Consider the following 18,950-nt stretch of genomic DNA (forward strand, 5'->3'; position numbering starts at 1 on the left):
CTTCATCTGGGAATGGAAAGCTAAGACTATAAAACAAGCTTCCACAAGGAGAGGTATCCTGTGAATTGCTCTTTTAGCAAGCAGGGAAAGGATTTAAAAGCCAAAAAAGAAACACAACAGTGATGACAGCCCTGACTGAAACCTGCCTGATTATTCCTGCCTGTATTTCAACATCCCCTCAGCCACAGCACATAATATAACCATTCTCTTCTGAGCAGACTCAGTCAACATTAATTAAAGGCACAGGCATTTTAACACAGCCACCAGGCTGCTTTCTCCATCTTCACAACAAAGGGATCACTTTCTTGCTCCTGCTCTTCCAAAATAATCTCCATCCCTGGGTAAATTTACATTTCAGGAGAAAGTGCAGAAGGTCTCCCAAGAACCTCATTAAAATGCTCCTTTCACTGACACAAGGCAGATGTTTTTATTTGCCAAAAACCAAATGGAGCCCCAAGCCAGGGGCAGATGTACACTCTAGTAAGGAGAGAGGTGACAGCCTGCACTGGCAGGCAGGTTTTGCCTTCTGCAGTTTGCTTTTGCAAAAGGTTAATCCCCAACACGTTTCAAGGAGGCAAATGCCAACCTGCTGTACATGAGGCTGCATACAATGGAAAGATTTTACGGCCAAGGACAAAAAGGTCACGGACGCTCATCACGTTCACATTTCTCCTGGAAAGCCGTGCTGAACAGCAAGTTCCCGAATATGAGCCTCTGTTCACAGTGAAACCAACATGAACTAAGGACAAAAACCTGCAGGTGCTTGGAAAGGGGCAGAAAAGTACAATGTGCAGGTACCATAAGGGACCTCGTTTGTCCCAGGCATCCCAAATGTTCCCTCTATTGTGCTAGCAAGCCATGACACCATGACAATGAGCAATTACCATTAGATTTGGTAGACATGTGGTTTATATGATACTAAGGCTTGAAAGGCCTAATAAACAGAAAGAAAAGTGCATTGTTGTGAACAGGCACTTCTTGCCTGTGGCATTTCTTGCCTCCACCACCACGTGCATTCAAGTTGAGCCTCAAAACAGTTAGAAAATATTTTAGACCCCCATCCTTGTGAGCTAAGCCTTGCAACTGAACTACACCACACCCTATAACAAAGAGCAGAAACCTGTGCTAACAAGGCATTCAAGTTATCTGTGCTTGAATGACTTCTAACCACTTTGGGATCCTGCTCTCTCCAGAGGGACAGGCCTCAGCTGACCCAGACCCCTGTGTAACTAACCTCAATGCAGGTGCACCAAGAGTGCTAAGGAGAGGGCAGGTCTGAGATGCTACTGCCTTTTCCCTGCATGCACTGATACGAGCCCAGCCCCTGAACAGGAGACAACTCAAGCATGAGATACCAAAGGAGTTATCCAGGCAAGTCCCAGTACACTACTGTGCTGAGGGAGCTGACCCATAAACAAAAGTGCTTTCCTCGGCATCTGGGTTAGAAGCAAAGTCCTTTATGAACACAGTTGGCTGAATAAACTGAAGGAGTCAGTTCCAACTCGGCAGTAGCAAAAGAGCATGAAAAAAAACTTACATGCAGTGTAATACCAAAGCCAGCAGAAGGAAGACTGAAAATTGAGAGGGGAAAATAATAAGGAATTTAATTATCACAGCAAGGAGTATTTTCTATCCAGATCTAAAAAGTTACTACCAAACATCGAATGAGTACTACCTCTAATTCCATCCTGCCAGCAGCTTGTAAATTTTGCTGAGATGATACAAAATACCACATCTGCAATCTCTGCAAATTATTACCCTGTCGCATTTAGCTCTTGCCCAGCCTCCGGAGCTCTGCTTTTGGGCAACTCCTGCATCTGGGGCAACTGACCTCTCCTGACCTTTGGTACAGCCAGGTATGGAGGTGATACAGCTGTGGCCATTCCTTCCAGGTTATTCTCCCCTCCTTCCTCTCTAACAGCTCCCATCTCACCAGCTGCTCTATTCACATAAAAAGGTTGACAGCTGAAGTATAGCACTGGAAGGAAAAGGTGCCACAAATAAACCTTCCAATACTTCACAGGTCATCTGAAAATTGCCTCTGAGAGACAATCACAATAAATCCAAATTTCTTTCTTGAGTTACATTACCAGCTTTTTTTCCTCAGAGCTGTATAACAGAATACCCTGGAATGCTAACAAACTTCAGGATGTTATTTCCCCTGTCTATTTACAAGAAAAACACTTTACCCTATAATTCTTTTTCACTCCATTCAGTTCTAAATCTGAGCATCTCTATTTCTGCTGCATTAAAATCTCTCTCACAGCAGGCTTATGGTAAAAAAGTACGGATTTTTATGAAGTCTCTGACACAAGAACATGGTATTATATAAGAAGTATAAGACTAAAATTAATTTTGCTGTTTGCTGGCAACTTTCCAACCTACCACAATTCTATGCCACTGTGATCTCTAACAGCTACAGCATGTCTGCAGCACAGATCTAACACATTCTTGATTTGTTCTAATTCTGATCTTATTTTGGGAAGTTCAGAGGTTTTTTCCTTAACATTACGATTCATTTTTGATGAGAAAAAAACACAAAACCAAACACACCCATAAATAAGCCTGCCTTGTTGTAGGACTTACTGAAATGATTCTCTCCAAGAAAGAAAAATAATTTCTATTTCTACTACCTAAAAAATGTGAAATTCCTAAACAAGACTTCTCTTCTGTCAGGAGCGCTGGGAATTATTCATAGCACATGATGACAAACACGCAGCCTTTTCCAGAACAGACACAGTGGAAATCTCTCATCAGAAATCACTGCTCTGTCCTTCAGCTGGAGGTGCATTATAGCCACAGGTCCTATATGTTCATTCCAAGGAACTGACTGAAGTTAAAATTTCCACATTACAGATAACTTTCAGCAGATGCAAGCTCTTGCAAACAGAATCCAGTATGTGCTGCAGAGATGTAAATGTCTTTACATGATTACAGATCGCAGTGCTTGCAAACACATTCAACCAGAAATACAACGAACTTCAACTGGTGATATTTACCCTGGGACAACTTGTAACTTCCAGGGTAATTTTTGAAAAAGGGACTTTTGCACTTCACCACAAACACCATGTCCCTTTAGTCATTGTTGCTCCTTTTACTCGCCCAGTACAAAACCAAAGAGCACACAGGGTACCTCTGCTCCTTACAGCTGCTCCTTTCCAGTCCCAACTTCTTTTCCAGTTTTTCAGGATAGCACAGATACGCTGCTTTGTCCTGGCTCAGCCCCACCTTCAGCTGCTAACAGGCCATATCCGTGCAGCTCTCCACCACTGACTGCTCCAATGTATGTTTTATTCCCATTAGGGAAGCTCAGACTGCTGCCTAAACAGCCCCGGACAAAGATTACGCTGCCACAGCGGTTTCTACACGGGAGAGCTGTTCCTTGTTAATGCCTGTCCTGTCTGCAGCAGCATGAAGCTGCTCCACTCCACCTTGTGCCCCAAAGTGGGCAGGGGGAGTGAGATGGGGCTGCCTCCCAGTCAGCCAGCTGCGAGCCACTGGAGAACAGGCTTTCCTTTGGGGATGCTGTTCAAGGTTTTTAAAAATCTCACTTCAGAAAACACAGCTTTGATTTGCCAGATGTAAAAGTGGCCTGCAAGAGGGGACGGCAGACTACTTAAATCCACGGTGTTATGCAGGTCCAGATATCCTTATTTCTTTTGTGGTATAAGAATACACAACAACCATCTTCTCTAGATATTAAGTGCAAACAATGAATCCAAGCAGATTCTTTCAGTTTAGTCATGCGATTCAGATCACAGCGTGGTTTCAGCTGCACTAGAAGAATATTTTCAGTGTTCTGAATGCATGCAATGCACTCAGAATTAACCAAAATTCTGATCCAATACTTCAATAAGCTGGTAGGTGCTGAAGTAGAAAATAGCTACAAAACCCAAAGGAGTGTGTAAAAAAAAAGGGATGAACAGCGTGGCAGTGATTTTATCATAACTGAAGTTGATCCTACAGATTACAGAATAACAACATGCCTGTCATCTAGTTTTGCACTGGTTGGATCTCACTACTGATAATGCTCACATACCTACCACCAACAGGGTATTATTCAGTAAATTACGTTTTCTAGACTAAAGCTACATTTTTATCCTCAAGCCTGTCAGTTCTCCCCAAACTGAAAGCTAACAAAGAAAATTTTAAGCAGTGACATCTCAGCATTTCTTCTTCCAGATCCAATAATTATTCATCTGTACAATCCTGCATTTTGTCTGCTTATGGCCAAGAAGCCCTTCCTGATCCAGATTGTCTTTGGCTGTTAAATGATGATTTTACTCAAATTAATTAGAGAAAAATGAAAAAAAGGATAAAAGGAAAGATTTTCTTCCCCATGTAGGTGCTCCACCACTGGGAATCCTACCATGAACTGTCTGAAGACAGGCTGTCAAAACTAAAGGCCAGGTCCACTCTGTCCTGACCTTGGTTCCTGGCTGTTTATGTGAACAGACTTTCATTAGTTCATAATAAGATGCAAGAGAAACATGGGTACCATCTGCAACACGGCAGACACAACACAGGCAGACAACAGGAAAAAGGGATAAGAAGCAAAAGAGTTTGTGGCGCTTTCCCCATCCCCCAAAGAAAACAATTTTTTCCAAGCTGGAAGACTTCTAACACTGAAGTCCTTTGCCTGTATTAGCAATTTCTTGCTGTCATGGTTAAGGAAATTTCAAACTTTCCAGTATTTTTAAAATATTCAGTACCTGGAATTGTATGACAAACACTTAGGCATCTAGCCTGCTAACAGTGAATTATTTCCTATTATTTCCACCCAATGAAGGCATGGCCAGGTATGAGGCCCTAGCTTGCAAATGCCTTATCCTGCTCCCTGGTTGCAGCAGGGCCCCCTTTTGGGTTTGCTGTGACCCGGAGGCTGAGCAGGGGCAGGCGCTGCACAGCCACACACAGCTCCCTGTCACAGGAGGAGAGGTGCCAGCCTGCCATGCCAGGCTGCTGCCAGGCACCTGTGTCCTCAGAGAACGCCATGTCAGCACTCTGGAACGGGCATGGAACGTCAGTGTGGATTCATGAGCACAGCGCTGCTGCCTGTATCTGTTAGAAGGTGCATAAAAACTGGTATTACAAGTTTTAAACACTGAACTGCAACTTACCCAGAAGTACTGAGTATCCAAAATGCACACAACAATGAGCCCCTGAAATACGCTGTGAAACAATCTTTTCTGTTTACAAATCATCTTTTAGATTTACAAATCAACAGATAACTATGGATGTACAATCTTACAGCAAGCAACAAATCACTTCGGTGTATCAGTTTAAGTGTCATTTCACCAACTAAATCACTCTCACATTCCAAATTTAAAAGCAATAGCCACAGGAGATAAGGCAGAGCGTCCTTAATGCAAAATCACCACACCGATTTCTTACACAGAAAAATACCTACCCAACCTATGTCCTGGTACCTGGGAATTGAGGCTGAAAGCTTCACCTTGCAGTACCTTCCCATGCCATAGGTAATATACTCCCCACTCAAGCCTCCCTTCAGTTCAGATGGCTTACTGGCATGGTCTGTTTGCTAATAAAGTGGTTCAGCATTTACATACCAGATGGTGGGCCTGCCCCTCTTTATTGTGTCTGGTTTAAAATGAGTATTACCAGCACCTGCTCTTGTTTTAATTTATGTGTCTTAAGTCACCCCATGATCTATCAGAGTTCTTCTCTATCAGTCCATTCTACATCAACTCCCCAATTAAAGTCTCAAGGCAGGAATTCAAAGCAATTTTAAGATGATAACTGCTGTTTCAACAACTACCCTGTGGCAGCACAGTTCAAGGCTGCAGGAATCCGTGGCTGTAATGTCTCCAGCCTTCCCTGCTTTAAACAAGCTTTCTTGGGGAGAAGTAGCTCTGCTCTCATGACAGGAACACACTTTTATTCCTGATCTGCTGAGCTGAAATAAACATCAGCTGTATCTAAGCCTCCATTCTAGTGTCCCCGTAAAGAAAAAAAAAAAAAAAGGTGATTTATTTTCTAGGAAAAAAAATATGTGAGCTGCAAATGTCAAAGCAATAATAAATCTAGAGTTAACTCCTCATCGATTCTCATTTCACCTAAATCAGCTCACCCAATTTGTTGTTGCATGACTGCACTTACTGTTATATCTATTTAACGTGTGCCTGGTAAAAGAAAATGGTACAACCACTGCCAAGGGCTTCAGAAAATGAAGATTTTGCCTTCCTCGCCTCAGCTGCTCTCTGCTTCCTTACAACTCTCACAGTTAAGAGCCTGCTTTGTACAAAGCCAGTAGTGCTTCAGCTCCCAGTGAAGTGTTTCAGAGCACCAGCAGCAAGGACTGTCTTCCCATGGCACTTCTGCACTGCGACTCTCACATCAGTGCCAGCGCTTTCTTCCCTTTTCTCTCAACAACAAAGCAGCTTGTGCTGTCCCCTCCTGCCCCAAACAGGGTGACCACATGCTGCATTCAGGACCTTCAAATGTAGAATAAAGCCTCGAAGTCCTTCCAACATTGTGATTAGAGCCATTCTACCTTCAGCAAAAGTAAACAACCAGGTACTCAAGGGTAAAAAAGAACTTCCACGTGGTGTGGAGCACGGTTGAAGGGACAGACACAACTAACCGATTTTCACAGCTGTGGAAGGACAACAGTGATGCCCTATTAAACCTCCTTCCTTGGTGGTCCTTAAAACTGGGCTGACATCACATATTGCTACCAATACATATGGTACTTTCTGCTCATGTTCTACGTGCTGCCATTTTTCTGACAAAGTAGTCAACAACAACACAGCTGAAATCTCTTTTCCCTTTTACTCCGGACAGAAGGAACAACATCCTTGGATCAAAACGGGCTGGAAAGTCATCTTAACACTGCACATTGCCTCTTTCCAAAATCTCCAGTTACTGGGCTTAGCACCAGCAGCCTTGAAGCAGGATCTGTCCCCTCCCTGTGTGGCAGGACACCACACAGCAGCTATGCTGTGCCATCAGCACAGCCCACTCACTCTGGTCCCTGTTTTTCACCATGCACAAACAGCAGCAGCCTGACAAGTGCATTAAAACTTTAAGCCATCCAAAGGCAGCCAGACAGAAACTTTGTGTACAGACCCCTCCAGGGGATTCTTCTTTGATTTAGCTTCCTAAAAATAGCTCTTCAGAGGGGATTGAGGCTTTCAGGGGTTGCTTGTTGCTTTTTTGACCAGTTTTGAAAAGACTCCATCCATAGGCCTTTTGTTGCTTTCAGCAACTCACAGGTCGAAAAGCAGAAGATGTACTGACAAAGGAAACCTGACCTACATCTTTGCCTCACTCTGCGAGGTTACATCGTTCTTGTGCATGCTTATGCAATAAAGAGAAATGGTGTACACCAAAGAGGGTTCAGGAATCACAGCCTCTGCTCCTGCCTCCTCAGTAGCTTTTCAGCCAGCACTAGTGAATTCCTTTAAAATTTCTCTACCACATTTTCCCTCTTTCTGCAAAAAGCAATTAAGAATATTTACGGACCTCACAGGGGAGACATAGTACTTTCAGTTAATTAAAGCTTGCAAAGACTTTAGGAACACCCAGTGAAAGGCTTTATAGGAATGCAAAGTGCATCATAAACTCAGAAAACGACCCAGCAGAGACACAAAGTTCGTATCTGAAGTGAAGTGTGTCAAATAAAGATCCCGTTTAAAGAAAAAAAGTTGTAATTTAAATAGCTACAACATGCTTTCCCACTGTACCTTAACTGAGATTTTACAGGACTGTCATCAGAAAGGTAATACTTTCACATGCTACTCGGTAAACTGGGAGAAATCTATTTAAAGGCAATTTGCAATCAGCAATACCTGGCAGAAACTACTAACTACAAAAGTTGCTGTATTATTCGCTTTAAAAAGACAGAGTGAGGGCCCACACGAGCTCAAGCAAAAATGTCTCTCACTTCTTCTTATCACCAGCTTTAAGTTAAAGCCTCCTGCAAGTTTTGGTGTTAGAAAAAGAAATCAGCTCCTTTCAGGACAGAACCTGAAAGCTACAAGTGACTGGGTTCTTACAGGGTTGAAGGACAGGATCTCCAGAGCTGCAGGGAGTGAACAACAGGCAGACAGGGACAGGAGAAGATGTGTGCAAGGGCAGGGGACAGACTGCTGCTTCTACCAAAGCAAACTGCAGGGTTAGCTGTAGATTTTTGCCCCCAGAGCATTTTACACACAGCACTGTAAAGCAAGATATCATGCACCAGCTTAAAAATTTGCCAGCTGCTAGCTGGTCCAGCCAGCATCACAAATCAAGTCACGGATCAGGGCAAATACTTCAGAGTCCTTGATGTAATGATTACATAGCAATGCCTGCACCATTTCACAGGTGCTCACTGCTGCCTCTGGATCCTTTTGGTAAGCAGAAAGATGCAAATGCAGTGGGGACCACAACCTGACCAGAGAGGGAGGGCTGGCAGGTGAGGGTGACCCTCCCAGGAGAGCCTGGGTACCTTATGCTTTGATCAGTAAACAACAGCCACGCGAGCACTTGTAGTCCTGCCTGAAAGCTGGCCTGACAAGTACTTCTGACAGTTCATTTGGGTGCCCCTGAAGCTACCAGAAGTTTATGCAATTTGTCATCTTCTCTGCCCCAAATCCCCATAGCACTGTTTCTTTCCCCTAACAGTTCTCTCTATACCACATGTGAACCTCAGGGTGTTACGTCAGGTTTCCTAAGGTTGGAAAGAGTACAAGGAGTAGGGACAAAGCACTTACACAGCTGTTCGTTCTGTTTTGCCTGGTGAACAACACACTGCTCAGGGTATTCAAAGCCCTTTATAAAGCAGATAGATGCCAGCAGCGACCTCACATCCTTTTAGGACCAGACAAATGACTGCTTAATGTAAGAACTTCCAAGATGAAGAATCTCAGCATCTTCTTTCCATTGCTCTACTACTTCCATTAGCTTCCTCTGCTCTTCCTCTCTGCCTACCCTTCACCTCTCCCAGGCACAAGACACAGGCTCTGCTACGTATCAGGGTACCCCCAGGGAAAGGCAAAGTGAGATGCATATTACCCATTATACTGTGCCATCTTTTGGAAGGAGAAAAAAAAGACAAAAATAAGCCCATGTTCATTTGTTCTCTTCATGATGTCAGTAAATGCGCCTGGCTGTCGTTCCAGGTTCACTCCTGCCAGCAGTGGACACTGGACAATCCAGTGTGATCTGGGTAAGGTGTACGAGCTCACTTCTGCAGAAAGAGCATGTGAAGTACAGCTTAACGTAGGCTGCAGAAAGGCAGACCATGCTGTGAGTCAGCAGTGAGGTTGCTGGCACTAAGTCATCACCATTACCATGCTGTTTCTGAAAAAAACTTTCGGTTTGCTTAAATCTGGCCAACTGACCTTGTATCCCTTCAGCACCTCCTTCTAATGACTGCGAAACTTCCAGCCACAGCATTTCTGATTCACTCGTATGTGTCCAAAAATCCAATTTACAGGCTTTTGCCAATAGCAACCACGATGAAAAAGCTATTTGTGGATCTTAGAAAGACAAGATGATGTAGAAGAGGAAAATATAACAACCAAGGCATAATCCAATTCCACAAGAATGAATTCTACTTTCAAACCTCCTCAAATTAAGTTTAAATGAAAAAAAGTATTTCCTGAGAATACATTTCTTATTCAAAGCAGTCACAGTTCTCCTGATTCTAAGTGCCTAAATAAATATATTGCACATACCACATTTAATAAGGAGAGATGATGTTTCCATTTTATCTTTGACCATTTATTGCAGGCTCCAACTGCGTGGCCATCTCCCCCACATTTTAAGTCACTCTGGGCCTACATTTTACACCTTCAACCTACCACTTCATTAGTTTTCATGCTAGTAACAGATCTCCAAAGCCACTAAGCCTCCTTTTCTTCTATACTGAAACAAAGATCTCAATGGCAGGCCAGGGGACAACATGAATAAATGGTGCCAAAATATACTCTTTCCTCTGGTAACACAATACCATCCATCAGCTCCCTAAGTGGCACATGTTCAAAATCCACAGACAAGCATGGTGAATTTTTACTGTTAAAGAAAACATTTTGGGGTTTTGTTCACTTAATATGGGAAACCTAGTACTCCTCATTACAAATCCAGCTTGTTTGCAATGGAGATATCCCATGGGGAGAATAAAGGGAACCAAATGAAGCCTGAAGCAGAATGCAAACAAGGAAGCTGAATCAACTGCTGGATGTTGTTAGTTCTTCCATATATTTTCAGGATACATTCTTAGTACACAGATGAGTATTACCTGTATTTTCCTCATGGTAATGGTTCAAAGCTTCTTCAGGGGAGAATTAGACTGGACATCAGGAAGCATTTCTGTACAGAGAGGGTGATCAAACACTAGAACAGGCTTTCTTCCTAGAGATGTGGTTGATGCCCCAAGACTGATGCATTTGGAGAGTGTCCTTAATAATACACTTTAACTTTTGGTCAGCCCTGAAATGGTCAGGCAGTTGGATTAAATGAGCATTGTAGGTCTCTTCCAAGCGAAATATTCTATTTCTGCTCAAGCCCGTCCCATCTCCAAGGATATGATACTTATTTTTAACAAACAATCTTTGCAGCTTCTTGCTGCTTCACTTTTATTTCTGGCTAAGTGTGAAATGTCAATTCAGGTATTCATTGACATCCTTCCCATCCACAGAAACTGGACTTTTTTGGTTTTGTGTACAACTGAGGCCACCTCTTTACCCTGCTGCCAAAAAATACAGATCTTTCACTGACAGTAAAAGTCATGCCATGTTTTCTGGAGTGCCATTGCCACAACTGGGGGCAGGTTTTCATAAGGAATTCAGAATCTACCTGCATGCCTGGAAAAGGGGAAGGTTCTGAGAAGCATCACAGACAGAGCAGCTCTTGTGACAACCTGAATGACCCCAATATGTTCCAGGTTGTTTTCAAAGTCTGACACTTACTTCCATCATTAAATCAAAACCCGCATTATTCACAAAAAATCTGTTCCCAAGAGCAGGCTATAATTGCTGCCCTACCAGCAGGAATGAACACTGAGAACTTGCAATTTTTTACATGCACTGTATTAATGTGCTTCATAACTATGTGTTGGAAGAAGAGGGACCTGCAGTTTGTGGATAATGTTCAGGTTAAGTACTTCGGTAATCTGCTACCATCTGACAGTCGCAGACAGAGAAGTCAATGACTTCATTTAATGATCAGAATGAGTTTGGTTTTGTATCAGACTTGGCTTAAAATGGATGAGCTGGATTCATTAGAAAATGAAGTTTAATTAATAAGCCAATTCTACTTGAATTAGCTAATGAAGATCAGGGAAAAGAAAACCACCAAAAAAAACCCCCCAGAAAGCAGTTTTAAAACAGATTATGTAACTGATTTACAACTCTGCATTTACAGGACATGAGAATGAATGTGACAAATGCTCATTTTCACCCGTAGTTCAGAAACCAGTGTTTCTTTGAACAGACATTTAAATGACAACATCAGCCTGGACTTCACAGTTTGATTTTGAGCTGCATTGTTTGGATTTATAGCCCACAAGAGGTATCAGGTGCACTGCTTATGTGCAATCCATCACTTCCCAACTGGAACAATAAAGCCAGAAAGATACTTCACCTCCTTTAAATGAGATTTCTGCCCCATGTCAGAGCCTGCACAGACACTAAAGTACAAGCATAACCCCATTTAGGATAGTGAAGCCCAGTGGCAGCAGCAGGTCATACTGCAGAGAAGAGGAAAGGAGCTCTACAATATCCATGAGCAGCTCCAGAACTGGGGGACTAGAACACAACGCTGCAGTACCACCTTCTCCAACTATGCTCAAGGCATGACAGATGACCAGCACAGCATCTTACCTACTGACCTAATTAAAAGGCTTAAGGGTCTGGGGGAAGAGAAAAAAGGTATTTTATACCCAAATATTGTGTAAACACATGCTCACTTCATAACAGTTCTCAGGGGAGCATTACAACTACCTTCCTCTTCCCTCTCATATTCAGACTACCTAAAACCAACTCAAATGCTGCCTATTTTGAGTTGTCTTCAAGCAGAGTAGTGAAAAACGTCTGTAGGTAGTTGAGAAGAACTGTAGGATCTCAGAGGTAATGGAGTTTGTCTTTTGCTTTGAGGGCTACGTGTCTTTCCAGTACAGAGGTACAAGAATATAAAAATGAAATTATGCAGTTAGTCACACAGACTGTCTTCTGTGCCAGGCTAATTCCAGCACATACCAGCTGTGACGTGTACTGCTTTACCTGAAAGGTATCAAGACCGTAATGTGCACAAGTATCCTCTGCACAAACAAAAACACAGTGCTACGACATACCAGTGAGTATTTCTAGAAATGGCTTGTGTGGTACTTGCCCATGAAACGCTCAGGATGAACTGGATGGGAAGATGCAACACTGATTAAGAAACATCCAGGAAACCTTTCCAGCTGTTTAGTAAAGTTTGTGCATTTAATCACCATAAGCAGACACACAGCTTTCATCTACAATGACATGTACAGCATCTCCCAAAGGAGTGCTATGTGCCATAGCTCTAAAACATTTGTCATTGAAGTTTTAATAAAATCTCATCCACTTCTACACTTTCCCAGAAGAAAAGTCAACTAATATATCTTAACTAGTGCTGAAACTGGCAACTCAGCAGTCAGTGCTGAAGACTGTTTCTGGAGAATAAAAATCTTGATTGGCCAGAATCAGTGAGAACAAAAGAGGGTATTTGATTCTTTTCTAAATAAGCCCTCAAACTTAACTATCTCATCTCACATGAACATGACTGATTATCAGCTAATTATGTGAACCCAGTTCATGCAAACATAAGCCAACACATGCTACAACTACTTTGCTTGCACCATCTGCACTGTTAATGTACAAACACACACATCCAGCAGGAGCACATGGAAAACCCCATTATGAATCTGCCACTTCACCTGTCTTCTCAAACGCACCTTAAGCACAGCTGAGGCAGAGAACACGACCACAGACAGTAGCAAAGAGCAGAGTTTGGTAATACCCATTTCTAGTACACTGAGGAGGCTGTAGCAGCTCAGCTTGCTGGAAGCTGGGCAGGATCTTTAAGCATAGAGTTCATGGGAATTCAGCAGTTCCCCTTCTTTCTATTCTACCAAGTAACTCAAGGGAGGCAACACGTCATGCTATTTTAAGATAATGGTATCATTAAGGGTGAAACATAAGTAGTTATTTTAAAACACAGCAATGCAGCTAAACTGCATCAAGGCTCACTCCGGAGTCTGGGTCTGACTCTGAAGCAAGGAATTCGCAAGCGTTAAAACAAAAGGGAGCAAACGCAAGTCAGCAAAGGGCTGCCCTGCTCCCCAAGGCACTGAACACACGCTCAACTTTCCTTGCCCAAAGCCCAGCTGCTGCTCCAGCACCCTGCGAACGCCAGGAGCTCCCGCGTCCCCAGCAGGCCGGGATCCTCGTCCCTACGACAAAGCACGCCGCAAGAGGCTGTGACACAGCCCCGGCGCTTTGAACCGGCCGGGAGGCGGGCGGGATGCTGCCTGGATCCGGCCGCTCGTCCCCTCCGGCGCGGCGGCACCTCGCGCGCTGCCGGTCCCTCCGGAAGCGAACGCTCCGGAGCCCGTCCCCACGCTCACCTGGCACCGGACCGGCACAGGCAGGGCGCCGCGGGACGGCCCGGGGGAGCCGCAGGAGGAGCCGGAAGCCCGGCGCGCCCTGCCCGCCCCGCTGGCCGCTGTCCCCCGTGACTCACCGCCTGGAATGGCGACCAACCGCGCCGGGGCGGGGGGAAGGGGGAGAAGCGCAGGAGCGGAGCCCGGAACCTCCCGGACCGGCTCCCCGCGCCTCGGGACCGCGAGCTGCGGGAAGCGGCGGGGTCGGCAGGCCGGGGGCCGCGGCGGCGGGCCGGGCCGGGGCGCCCGACTCGGACACAGCCCCGGCCCTCCGCCCGCGCCGCCCGACCCCCGGCCCGGCGCTGCCCTGCGCTGGGAAATGCGCTGAGGACTCGCTACAGGCTACTCACCCCGGCACTGCCGAGCGGAATGCCTTCGCTCGGGAAAACTTATCTCTGTTTCGCCACTGCCATTTGCCAACTTGCCTTAAAGATCCTGTAAAATCCCAGAAAAGGCTAGGAAACGAGGAGAGACGATTTAAAAGCTGACGGTCAGGACAGGAATTTGTGGAATGAAATCTTTAAGGGCAGGAGGAGATAGAGCCAGCCAGCTAACGCTTTCGTGCCCTGGCTCTGACCAGCAGATCCATTTCGTGGGCAGATCAAGGCTTACGAGATGATTTAAAATACCTGCTTGCGATGTGTGCTTCTCTGCATCGGCCGGAGTCCTTGGCGTAGCTCCCGCGCTGCCGTGTCTCGTCCTTCTGCCTTTTCCAGCAGACCCCTCACGATCACAGTGTCACAGTTCCCCAGGCCTTACAATCAAGCAGTTTGTTGTAAGAGAACTAAAAATAGCACTGAATTTTTCACTGAAGCACTTGCTTGAGTGAAGATAGTGCCAGCCAGCCCATGAGTTAGTGAGCGGTACAGACCTTTAACACAGCCTAGACCCTCCTGGAAATAAGGCCATTGACTTTCTTCAAAAGATGTTTTTTCTTTTCTTTTCTTTTCTTTTTTTTTTTTTTTTGAAAGACAGCACAAAATAAATCCTCTTTCTGACCACTAAAAGACAAACTGAGTGGAGTTGTTTTAAGAATATCCTCAGGGAAAGACTGAGTCACTTAAGCTGCTTTTATGATAAAAGATCCCTGGAGGAAGTATATCTCCTTAGTCTCTGAGCTGTTCAGAAATCCGTATGTCCCGCTGCAAATCAAAGTTTCACACTGTTGGGTTTTTTGGCTTTGTGTTGTTTGTTTTTAATAATATGAACACCTGCTTCCACTGTGGAGTTAGTGCTGGCGTGGGAAACAGAGCAGGATTTCATCCTAACACCTCAAGAGGATGATTAACAGAACTGTCTGTCCTGCAGGGCGGTTAATAAGGTCTGCAGAAAAGTGTACAAAATGGACCTGTGTATGAAAGTTCATGGCACAGATTGACAAGTCCAGAAAAAGAAACCCTCAGGAGAAATTATTTTTTGCAAAGCTTTTCATTACTGTGGCCTGAAAACAATCACTGAAGACCAAAGTTGCAAAATATGTCATTCAAGACAAAGATACCAGCACTGCTGCCAATATCCAAGCTGAGATGCCAGATGCAGATTTAGATGTGAGACTTCCAGTCAGTGGACATCAGACTCAGACACATTCACACTGGGGTGCACAAAAAAATGTGAAGATGCAGATGATGGCTGGCAGCAGCCACTTGTGGCCTTCTACAAGTGACAGTGATTCTCCTGGTAGTTGCTTCAGCTGTGAAGGATGTCTGACAGCAAGCCAGGATGTCTGAGAGTTAAGCCTTACTACCACCAGTAGACATTACTCAGGAAAAGCATCTAAAAATCCAGATTCTATCACATAATATACACCAATGAGCAGATGCCATCTATGACTTTAGTCTATACTACACTAAGTCACTACATGACTATACTTAGTGACATCCATAAACACACAGAGAGAAAAAGAAATCTATAGATACATATACTTTAAAGGAAAATTTTAGGATGAAAGTAAAGCTGGAGAGTTACTGAGAATATCAGAGGAGAGACATTGGTTTTTCTTCTGCTGATTTTTGTGGGAAGAAGCTGAAAGCAACAAGACTGACTGTTAATGTAAAATTGTCTCCCACATTTTTGCTTCCCCTCATACATCTTTGAGCCTTGCTTTGATTTTATTTGTTTTTCAGGAGAACTGCAATATTTTTGCCCTTGTGAAAGGGCTGGCAAATTCCTTCTGCTCCTTTCTATTGCTGACAAAACATGCTGCAAGGCATCCTATAACATCTACATAGCAGCAGAGGTAGCCACAAACATAACAGCATCTTCATTCCTGCTCCACTCCCCAGCTATTATTTATAAAGAGCATTAACGGAGCACAAAGTTCTCACTAATTTAGTCTCACTTCACCATCTGTTACTTCCCATGAGTTGATCCTAACGAGAAACTACTTCAAAACACATTTTGAGGACCAGCTGCACCCAGTGAAGTCACCATAGGAGTGCAATATTCCCCTCCTAATACATCATATTCCAACACTACACAGCAGCTCCTTCCCGTACTGAAATCAACAGGACACCGCTGTTAATATGAAGGCAGCCCTGGGTCACAGACTCTTGCAGTTATGTCAAGCAAGTATCACATTCAGCACTGTTTTTCTCAATAACTCACAATTCTACACAGTCAGAAGGACAATGAGAGAGCTACAGACATCACCTGTCCCCCAGGTCTGAGCAGCCTGCTTTCTGCAGCTGCTTCTCCTCCTCTACTGGGTTCATAGAGTGATGATAGAAATTGGAATCTTCCCACAAGTAACTTGTGACCATTACCTTTTCCATGCAACTCCTTATAAAAAGGGAGTCTGCGTCTTTGTAGCCAGCCTTTAAATACTGGAAAATGGTGATATAAGGCCTCGCCTAAGCCTCCTTTTCTCAAGGCTGAACAAGGTTCTCTCAGCCTTTCCTCATATGGCAGTCTTCCCAGACCTTTGATCATTTTTCTGGCCCTTCCCTGGACCCCTTCCAGCCTGTCCACATCTTTTTTGTACAGCAGAGACCAAAACTGAACACAGTATTCCAAGTGTGGCCTGACAAGCACGGCGTAGAAAGGGATAATGATTCCTTATCCCTGCTGGTGATGCCCTTGGTGGTGCATCCCACCATCCTGCTGGCTCCCTTTTCCCACAGCAGCCAGCGTTTGCTCATATTGAGCTTACTGTCTACAAGGACCCCCAGGTCCCTTTCCACAGATCTTCTCCCAGCTAGACACATCACAGCCTGTGCTGCAATTTCAGATTATGTTTTCCAAAGTGCAAGAGACCTTACACTTGACCTTGTTAAACTTCATAAGGTTCCTGTTAGCCCACTCTTCCAGACTATCCAGATCTCCCAGCAGGGTGGCTCTCACTTTTGAAGTGTCCACTTCTTCACTAAGTTTGATATCGCTGGCAAACTTCATCAGGGTCCCATCATCCACATCACTTCTGAAGATATTAAACAGTGCTGGGCCCAATATCAATCCCCAGGGGAGCCCACTTTTGACAGGTCAGAAAAGAAACTATTTACCAGCACCCTCTGGGTGCTGCCTGCCAGACAGCTCCCACCCACCACATCAGTCACTTGTCTACACCGTAACACCTACCTTGGTCCAGGAGGAGGCTGTGGGAAACACTATCCAAAGCCCTGGAGAAATCCAGGTAGACACTGTGCACCTCTCACTCCACTTGGACCAAACAGGTTCCTTTGCCATAGAAGGTGATCAGGTTTGCCAAGCACAATTTGCCCTTGTTGAATCCATGCTGGCTTTTCCCAATCACGTGATTAATTTTTCTTGTGACAACCCCCAGGAGGGTTCATTCTTTAACTTTCCCAGGAACTGGGAAATTACTGGGAATTACTGATGGAGCTGAAATTTCCTGGGTTCTCCTCTAAGCCCTTCTTGTAGGTGGGGTTGACATTAGCCTTTTTCTAGCTTTCTCGGATGTTCCCCAATCTACACGATTTCCCAACGACAGCAGCCTCACAACAACGTCATCCAGCTCTCTTGACACCCTTGGAGGGATATTGTCAGGGCCCATCTCTGGGTAGGGGTGAAGCTCCTGTAACAGTTCACACACCAACTCTTCCTCCACTGACACTGGTGGGTCTGTGTTTGTGCCAACCTGGATTGTTATTCCCAAAGCCTGGGGCCCAGCAGTGCTGGTAAGATGGAGGTGAAGAGGTGTTGAGAACTTTTCAGTGGTTTTGGGGACTAATTCACCTCTCCTGTTTAGCAGCAAGCCAGTGATGTCAGTATTCAACAGTCAGACACTCTCAAAAGAGTCAGATGTTGGCTGACAGTATGCAGGGAAAGAGGAGTGGAAATACTGGACCACAGTTGCCAAGATTTAGAGTTCACTACTGAACTTACAATGAATTGCTACTGCCACGCCCTGCAGACAGCTGAACCACATCACAGCAAGTATGCATCATTTGTCATTTGAACTGCTGAGGTTAAACCTCTCTGTTCTCCTGAGAAAATTCCTTCTGAACATCCACCTAAATCCCTCAGAGTATGGTGGTCCCATACAGTAGTGGGAGACACTACAAGATGAATTTGGTTGGAAGCCAGCCCATAAGACTGTTTTGGTCAAAAGCATATGAGCAAGAACAACCGCCAGCTCCTGGGCCCAAGAATGCCCTGGAAAACAGTGGTCATTTTTTAACTGAGACAAAACCTCCAGAGCTTTGTGCTGTAGGATTCCTCCTTATAAATCAGGGTTAGCCTGAATCCTCTCTGTTACTGTACCTAAGTTAATCACTCGTGAGAAATGTAAAGCATGGTACAGAACATAATTCCATATTCTGAAGGACTGGTTTGGTAACTCAAAAGAAAAAAAAAACCAAACAACAAATGCAAAACTAATGCTTAAAACCTAGTCAGTGTCCAAGCCACAACCTTGAGTCTTCACACTGTGTAACGGCAAAAGAGTGAGTTACACTTAGGCTACCTTAGCCTTTTTGGAGGGCAGGCCTTTTTAAAAATAGTTTCTAAAGCACTGGAGTTATGGCTTCTGATCAAGCACAGCAATTCAAGATCATAAACACCATTTCTGTGTGTGAAAGGTGAGTTACACTTTTCACCTAAACAAGTCAATAGCCTCACAAGGTGCACTACATCGAAGATAAGGCGCTCAACTTCTGAATTCCCTCAGTAAAAAGTAGGCTATAAATAGCCTCCAACCTTTCCTGCAGTTCATAGAAAAGGCAAGAAATCTCTCTCTGTTCCCTTTGTTTTCTCCCACTTCTGCTCTCTGTTGCACCAAGGAATATTCAGAGGCATGTTTTGTAAACAGCACGTGTTTCAGTGACTGCCTCAGCACTGGCCACAGCACTGTGGGGCCGCG

The 18,950-nt window shown here is 44.5% G+C and overlaps 1 protein-coding gene across 4 annotated transcripts in view; it reads right to left on the reverse strand.

The window, feature by feature from the left end:
- Positions 1 to 18,950, reverse strand: part of ARHGAP24 (Rho GTPase activating protein 24) — a 173,871-nt gene that overhangs the window by 66,773 nt on the left and 88,148 nt on the right. The window contains exon 1 of one of the 4 annotated variants that reach the window (XM_018073669.2): positions 14,263 to 14,449. The exons of 2 other annotated variants lie outside the window; for them this stretch is intronic. The gene's annotated coding sequence lies outside the window, so the exon portion shown is untranslated. Of the gene's footprint in view, positions 1 to 13,983; positions 14,059 to 14,262; positions 14,450 to 18,950 lie in introns of those variants that run through there. One more of the 4 variants, XM_018073674.2, reaches the window with a different exon arrangement.

This window comes from Manacus vitellinus, unplaced genomic scaffold (genome assembly GCF_001715985.3).
Source record: "Manacus vitellinus isolate BGI_N305 unplaced genomic scaffold, ASM171598v3 scaffold_0_pilon, whole genome shotgun sequence".
NCBI lineage: Eukaryota > Metazoa > Chordata > Aves > Passeriformes > Pipridae > Manacus > Manacus vitellinus.